This window comes from Marmota monax, unplaced genomic scaffold (assembly GCF_021218885.2).
Source record: "Marmota monax isolate L192 unplaced genomic scaffold, Marmota_monax_Labrador192_F-V1.1 WCK01_AAM20220418_F8-fsc00066, whole genome shotgun sequence".
NCBI lineage: Eukaryota > Metazoa > Chordata > Mammalia > Rodentia > Sciuridae > Marmota > Marmota monax.
Genome location: NW_026692805.1, coordinates 10000001 through 10008729, shown reverse-complemented (window position 1 = coordinate 10008729; position 8729 = coordinate 10000001). Strand labels below are relative to the sequence as shown.

At 34.9% G+C, this 8729-nt stretch overlaps 2 pseudogenes; both read right to left on the bottom strand.

Moving 5' to 3' along the window:
- Nucleotides 1-753: 753 nt before the first annotated feature.
- On the bottom strand, nucleotides 754-2431 carry LOC124095197 (protein lin-54 homolog; annotated as a pseudogene).
- Nucleotides 2432-7802: 5371 nt separating this feature from the next.
- Nucleotides 7803-8729, bottom strand: part of LOC124095196 (melanoma inhibitory activity protein 2-like) — a 1641-nt pseudogene continuing 714 nt past the window's right edge.

The following is an 8729-nucleotide window of genomic DNA, read 5'->3' as shown; positions in this document are numbered from 1 at the left end:
CGGTTGGTATTAACCTCCGCAGGTTCAGAAGGGCTGACCCATTGTTTCAGCGGGATTGTTTAGCTCTGAGTCACAGCGGTTTGTCTGCGAGAAGAAGGTGAACGGGAGCCTGAATTCAGCCAATCCGGGCTCGGTGTGTGTTCTGAGAGGCGCAGACTGTTCACCCCAGATCCACGTTAGCTCAGCATTGCCTAGTGATCCTGAGCAAACAGCATTTAGACGGTTTAAGACTCCCTATGCCCAAGCAGCTGAAGAGGTCAGAGACTTGATCTTTCCGCGCCTGCCGCCATGTTGGATCCCCATTATGTAGACATTCTATCTGTGTTTATTCTAAATCTGGAACCAAAGAATGACTGGGCAAAGCCAATACTGCTTTGGCTGTTTCTACTGAACAAAGTCATACTACGCCATACTTTATAAATTATATTATAGTGATTTATAAATGTTTTCGTCAATAGAATCAGAAGAATAGGACATTTGATTTTTAAGACACTTAAGGAAATTAAGAATCTATATAATATAGTAAAGAAAAAATTTTAAAAAGAAAAATTCAATTTAGAAGGGGCATAGAATTAACTAAGATTTAAAATGTCTCATTTCCTCATTTAAAATTTCTTCTCTTTCAATATTATAATTTCAGATTTCTTTTAAAAAAGGGCTGAATTATAATATAGTAATTGTTAAACTATATTCCAGAAAGTCAAGCATCCTTAACATTTCTGTACAGGTCCATTTATCAGTCTTGTGCAAGAATTAGCAATTCATGGTTACTTTTCCTGCAGAGTTGATGTGCACATCAAACGTCATCCCAATTCCTCAAGAATCATCCACTCTGTTGCTGCCTTTGATTCTCTTTTCTTGTCTGCCTGCTCTGCCTTGGTGTGAAGCCAATTCCTACTTCCTTAGTAATAAATGTAAATGGCAATTTTCCTCCTCCATTATTCAAAGCCAGTGTTGGCCTAGTAAGCAAGTCTGAAATAATCTGAGAAGATAATTTAGTCTTCCTGCTGTTTGCTGCACTCTTACTTCAGCTTCACCTGCCGAATGCATCCATGCCTTTCTTTCTGGGCTTTCTTTAAAATTCTTACAGCCAACACATTTACATATTGAGGAACACATTATTTTTGCCTCATAGCACTCAGTAGTTTTTAAGACATCCTGACATTGGCAATTACATCCCTTGCTATGACATCGATATGCTTCTCCTCCTTTCCTTTCCCTATCTTAGGCTTAAAAATCTTCTGTATTTCTGTCAAGACATGCCTTTATTGCTTTTTGCCTTTCATTTTCATGTTCCAAATTGTTATAACAATTAGTACAACTGCAATTGTTATAAAATTAGCCATTTATAAAACAATCACAGTATAATTTCAAACAGTGATTTTGTACAATTACAGGGCTTTCTGGGCCAACTGGCAGATACTGATGGGATTATGCCATTGAATGGAAGGCTTGCCTGGGTGTGGATACCATATGTTCCAGTAAAATTAGAGCTGACTGCTATACACACATATGAAAATTGCTGTGGCTGAGAAATGTACTGAACTGGAAGCACTGCATAACCCACAATCCCTGTTCCTGGAGCTGGTGCCAGGACAGTACCTGGTGGCAGGTTAGGTAGGTTGTACTGGATCTGTGGCAGTGGGCTGGAAGGCATAATAAGCCATTGCTGTGGTTGGCTGCTAGTTACTATTTATGAAGCTGGGTTGATGGAACTGACATATGCACTGAGATTGTATTAACAACCACTGGCTTTGCTTCCTAAAGAGGCTTAATGCTTGTACTGGGATTCTGACTGGGTTAAGATACTGACTGTTGTGGCAGTAACCAATCAGACATAATGAAACTTCCTTCCAGGTACTTGAATCTGCTGGACATTTACCAGCATTTCCAGGGGGATTGGGAGCAGTTTACAGAGGAATACTTGTTGTTTTAAATATTTTTTTTTAGTTGTAGTCAGACACAATACCTTTGTTTTTATTTATTTATTTTTATGTGGTGCTGAGGCTAGAACCCAGGGCCCCATATGTGCTAGGTGAGCGCTCTACCTGAGCCACAATCCCAGCTCTGGAATACTTGTCTTAAATTCTGATGTGTTCACTCCTCCAACAGTGATGGTCTGAACAGCTGATTTCATTGCCTTATTTGGTGATTTCAAAGGTGAGATGGCTATTTTATTTGGCATCTGCATTGTAGAATTAAAAGTTGATGCAATAACACCACTTTTAGATATTGTTATGGTCTCTGATGGAGTTCCAGGGGTAGACTGTGAAAGAATCCTACCTGCAATGACTGACGTGATAGGAGTTGTCTGTTCTATAACTGCTTTACTATTAATTGGTTTTGCAAAGATCAACTTTATGATTACTGGACCACAGGTTGGTGTTCCAGGCTTCTTAGCAATCTCATCTGGCACCACCTCTATGATCATTCTCCTGTGATACATGGATTCCTTGGAGAAAGACAGTTTGTTAAAGAAGTAAACCAACTGCCAGTTAACAAAGAATTAAATGAAAGCCACACTGTACACTTTCATTAAAACATTTGCATGGGGGTAAATCAATTATATTTTAACAGGCAATCAGTTTAAACCTTGAAAGTGGAAAGGGAAAGAAACAAATATTTAACTAGAATTTGTTAAACTATAAACCAACATTTATACCTACTCACATAGGCTTTGCAATGGTTACTTGTAGACTTGCTTTCTGTCTAATAACTAGTATTCTCATTAGTTAACATGCTACTTTTCCTTTATTGACCATTTTTCATATTTACATGTATTTTATTTCTTTTTTTCTTTAATTTTTTTATGGTTGTAGATGGACAGTATGCCTTTATTTTATTTATCTTTATGTGGTGCTGAGGACTGAACCCAGAACCTCACATGTGCTAGACAAGCACTTTACCACTGAGCTACTGCCCCAGTCCCTTACATGTGTTTTCAAATTGCAGAACTATAAACTCACTGGACCTCCAACAGAGTAGTCTCCTAAGTGCTCTCAGGTACAGGCTGAGTAATTTTAAAATGGAAAATTCAAAAGTACTAAATAAAGACACACTGGTACAGCAATGATGTAAGAGAAATTATAAATAATTAAATAGCATCTCTGTGTACTGGAATATTGAATTTGCTTTCTATTTTAAACTGCATGAGACTGCAAAATCCTTCCTGTTATCACTTTGAGAAATTTACCATAAATTTAATTAAGCAAATGAGGTCACAAATGGAAGTTCAGTAATTTATTAAGACATTGGCCCTATTTTCTGGCTTTACTGTGGCTTTTTTAAAATTAACCAGGTAAAACTCCCTTGTTTCTCAGATGTTGAATGATGAAGCAGATTTAGTAGAGTAATCTTAGCACTCTTCCACACTAACACATGTGGACCTGATTCAAGGAAAGAACTTATAAGTTTTATTTGCAAATTTGATTATTTTTAAAAAAGTTTAAACAAGACAACAAAGGACTATGATCTACCACTTTCTAAATAATTCCTGTTTTAGAACAGGACAGCTGTTAGAATACTAATTAAATGCTGTATGAATTTGCTCAAACACTCAGGAAAACATGTATACTTATAATTCACTGTAACTAATAATTCCTCAAAGCACAGAATATGCTAAAATGGCTCATGCATAAATTTCCAAGTTAACAAATTCAAGTGGATGGATACTAATAATATAGTAGCTCTCTCCCATGAAGGCTACTTATGAGAATTAATAAATACAATCAAATACCACAAGTAATTTCATATGAAGGAAATCAATAGTCAGGAAGAGGATGAACAACTTCTAGAAGAAAAAAAGCAATGAGGGAGGACCATCTTATTACTAAACACTGGAACATTTCTAAAATGTCAGATCATTAAAATACAGCAGTTGACAATAACAGACATGCTTGTGTGACAGAATACTTAGTGCACAGTAACAGCATGAGAAGGGGAGTGAATTTACTGTATAATTTAAAAGGCATCAGTAAACATAAAGGGGATTATCAGTCATGAATAATGATGGGATTATTATTAATAATTTTCCCAGTGGCATAACCATTGGGAAAAATCAACTGAAAATACTAATCTCAATAACCCTCAAAACATATTTACCAAGATTTAAGACAAAAACAAAGAATAGAAAAGGAGAAAACTCCTCAAAGAATATAAACTACAACACCATGCTTTAAGAGAATAATCTTATGGGGCTGGGGATATGGCTCAGCAGTTGAGCGCTCACCTAGCATGTATGAGGCGCTGGGTTGGATCCTCAGCACCACATAAAAATAAGTAAATAAAATAAAGGTGTTGTGTCCAACTCAACAAAAATTTTTTTTAATAAGAAAATAACCTTATAAAAATGGTTACAGCAGTTTTCCTTACTTCTTAGCTTCTGCTGGATCTCTAGCTCACTTAGTCTTACATTCAAAACATAAATTACAGGTCCTACAAGATTTACTAGGCTTATAAAAAACAGTTAAGACAATGTTGGGGTGTAAACTAATCAAAAAAGTCAGTAAGAGTATAATTATAGGTTATAGATTAGTAAAAAATTATAGATTATAGATGTAAGATTTTTGACTCCATTTTGCTGCCATATATATATATATATATATATATATATATATATATATATATAGACTGTTACAAGAGCTGTTTCTGAGAACTGAAATGAAAGATGTCTCCTTTCAAAAATTGTTTTCCTGTACCCCACAGAATGTACCCAACTCAGGATATGGTGGTGGTCGTGGTGAGCTACATCCTGGGTTTGAGCACATTCATGGGTCTACATGACTTTAAAATAGATTATCACCCCCACTCAGTAAAACTTAGGATATGGTTGTCCAACACTTGTTCAGATCCAAGATGTGATTAAGCTAACTGCTTTCTTTAGCCTCTGTAACTTGCTTGCTTGCATGATGCTGAGAAAAGCCCCTGAGTTGGTTTTTTTTTTTTTTTTTTCATCCTTAAATTCCCAAGACACAGGCCAGGAAATTGTGGTTCTCCAACAGAGCATCTGTCTCTATGGGTGGGAGACAGTCCCTGGCCAGGTAAATAAAGCTCTCTTTTGTTTGAATTAGGACTTAACATCTTTTCTGAGGCAGCTCCCGAAAACAATAAGAGAAGAAGTGTCTTTTTAAATCCAAACTGCTTGGCTGGCTATCTTATCTGTTTTCAGCTGGCTTTCTTGACTAATTCCTCTCTAATGTTACAGGAAAGAAAGACAAAAATAGATACCAAATGTATAAGCTTTCTTTTTTAAATTTTTTTTTGTTTTGAGAATTTCACAGATTTCCACATTGTTTATATCTGAACTGACTTATATCTGAGCTAAAAGTACACTCTGACCTGATGAAGAAGTTAGTATGGTGGCTATTTAAGTTTTTTTTTTAATATTCTGTGTTAGTTAATGTATTTTTCTGATCAGTCTTATTTTATCTAACTCTAAAGGTTTTTACATTCTGTCTTTGTCCAAAGGCCAATTTCTCCAGGGTTAACCCTCAAATATATTCAAAAAATTTCTTTTAATAAATGCTTAGGAGAATATAAACATGGTGATGATGGGAGTAAATCTGATAGCCATCAGGGACAAATAGCCAGCTATCTAAAACCTTTGGTTTAAGTGTCCATCATGGCTATTAGATTTTATACCTGGCATTTCCAATTATACAGGCCTATTTTCTATATATTATGTACTTGGTATCAAACTGGCATTTAAACAAATTAGCACTCATGAATTAAAATTTAAACAAGTAAATGGATCCAAATAATTCAATTCAAATCAATTAATTACATAAAAATATAGATGTCTTTAAAATTCTAACTCTCAAATTTTTCTAGATGGCCAGACAATAAAATATTTATTTCTAAAAAATGTCTAAAATGTAATATAACATCCCTTGCTTCGAAAATTTTTCAACAGAGAAGAGATAATTAATATTGCTAATCACATTTTTCTGATAGTCTTATTTTATGATTAAAATAAGTAAATTAAATTTAAAATAATTGGGATAAATCATCATCAATATAGTTTCTTAAATAAATTAGAAATTACAACTGACACCCAACTACTTTCTCCTTTTTCTTTCCAATTGTTAAACAACAGGATACTGCCTCAAATCTCTCCACAGCAAGCTGAATTAACTGCCATTATCCTGGCTCTGGGATTAATATCTACTACTTTAAACATTGTTACAGATTTTTAATATACTGCTAAACCTGTCCCTTATATTTCTGTAGCTGTGTTATCCCCTCCTTTGGATTCCAATTTACTCTCTTTTTTTTAACCCTTCAAACTCTTTCACTGCATCATATGTCCCACATCTTTCTTGCTCATATACATAGCCACACCAAGATTCCTGGACATCTGACAGAGAATAACACTCACACAGATACACTGTGAGATCCCTTTATCCTTTATTTTCAGATGCTGTAAAATCTCATGGATTTTTCATCAAAATGCACAATCACTAAAGAAGATTTTTCCATTTCTTCCCAACAAGCTCATGCTATTATCATTAACTGTTCTCACTGTACACCCTTCTGGGCCCTTATGTGGGAATCTGAAAATCCATGAAGCCTACATTCTAATGCACTTTGGCAAATGCATGTTACCCATTTCCCTCCTTTTCATCCTTACTTCTTTCTTCATATTTCCACTGATACTCATTCTGGGTTTACCTGGGCTACCACCTATTGATCTAAAAATGTATCTGCTTACATTTCTCCTTTATTACTCTGCTTTGACACTATGGGCAAGCCTACATATTTAAAGACAGATAAGTCCCTGAATATATAACCTGTGCTTTTGCACAATTTTGTACTCATTGGAATATAATTTAACCCATGGAATTCCCCATTCTATCACACGTCTTCATTGAATGAGCACACCATACCCTCAAGACATGCCTCTTAATACAAAAATAAAAAAGGGGACCTATCCCAAAACAGAATACAACTCTTAATTTTTTGAAAATGGGCATAAAATAAAGGATATAAGGGACAATGGGGACTCAGTGAACTTAAAATGTGGTTTCCAATTTTGAAAAGTTTTCTGAGAACTAGAATTTTTTTTATATTTGAAATCTCCTGTTTACTTAGTTGTGTTTTCTTTTTTACTCTTAATATGCTCTAGTTATTCTTCTTTTATAGAAAAACTGATTTTTATTATTACCATCAATGCCAAATAAGACTTGAAATCAATTAAAATCTTTCATTAAGCATAAAGTTATTTTCACATTTGCTACAATTATAATAAGTACATTTAATTGTATCAAGGCACAAGCTCTGTTTAGATTTTAAAATATCCCTGACTGCAAGATTATGTATATAATATTCCCACTGTTGCTTATGTAATAGTAAATTAATGGAATTAAGTAACTATCTAGAATAAAATAAAATGGAAATAATTTACTCATAAGATTCATATTTAAACCATCTTTATTTACGAAATACTCTTCTAAGAATTGTAATTCTGTTAAGCTTCAATTGGAGCAAAAATATAATCGTTTGAGTAAAAGCAGAGATATATTACTTTTGAAGGCAGATCAAAACTATTGTCAGGTTTCTTATTGTGCTTCTGGATGTTCAGTAGCAGGCTCATTTGAGGGTGGAATCAACCCTGAAGGGAACTCACTTCTACTTTCAGAATGCAGGGGAGAAAGAAGGGGGAAATTCAGCTCTTGGGGGAAGATAATGAGGAAAAAACCACGGTCCCATTGGGAATGGAGGGCGTGGTGGGCCTGGTGGAAAATATTCTCGAGATGCTCCATACATATTTCTTGGGGGAGGTGGAGGAATAAAAGGTCCTCTTCTCATGAACTGACACTTGGATCCACCGGAAACAATGGACCTCTGATTGCAGAAGGATCTTTTTCTACAAGTTTAAATTCAAACTCATTTTCAGTTAAGTTTTGTCTGTCATGAGCATTTTGTTTCCTTAAATCATTGAGGTATCTTTCAGCACTCTGAGCTGCCAACTCATTACCATGTGCTTTCTTCTCACAGTACATAATCGGCCCCTGATAAGAATGAATGGTTCTCTCCAATTCTTCTTCAAGGTCTTTGACTTGCTTTCTATAGGTCTCCAGCTGTTCAGTTGCATGGCTGATGTTTTTCTCCATTTTGTAAAGTTTCTCTTCTCGCTCTACTGGGTAATTTTCCTCTCCTATTAATTTCCTTTGGAGTTTCATTACATTTTCTTGATGTAGTTCAATCATGACTTTGAGTTTCTGCTGAAGATTCTGATTCTCACCTTTAAATTGTGTATTTTTTGACTGCAAAGATGCTTGTTCTGTCTTAAGATTTTTAATATGTTCTATAAGGTCTTCCTTTGTTTCAATTAATTCAGAAAATAAAGTAAAAATTTGATCTCTTTCTCCTTGTACAACACTCTTCATTTCCAATTCCAAGTTACCATCATCTGTTAAGACTTCTTCAAACACAGAAGCCCAATCTTTCATCTGCAGCAAATGTTCAGTCAGAGACTTAATGTGGTTTTCTTTATCTCTTAGAACTTGTTCTGCATGTACTTTGGAGTCTTCAAGTGTTTTCTGTTTATTAAGGCCCTTCACTTTTTCTTTCAATACTTCAGCTTCATATAAAAGCTGTTTCTGACTTTCCTGAAGTTGGGAATTTTCATTCAAAGTCACTTTTATTGCTACTGTAACTTCTTCTTCATTCATTTGAAATATTCTCAAGGCTGTTTTAGCTTCAGGTATTTGTGATTTGACGGATTTTGA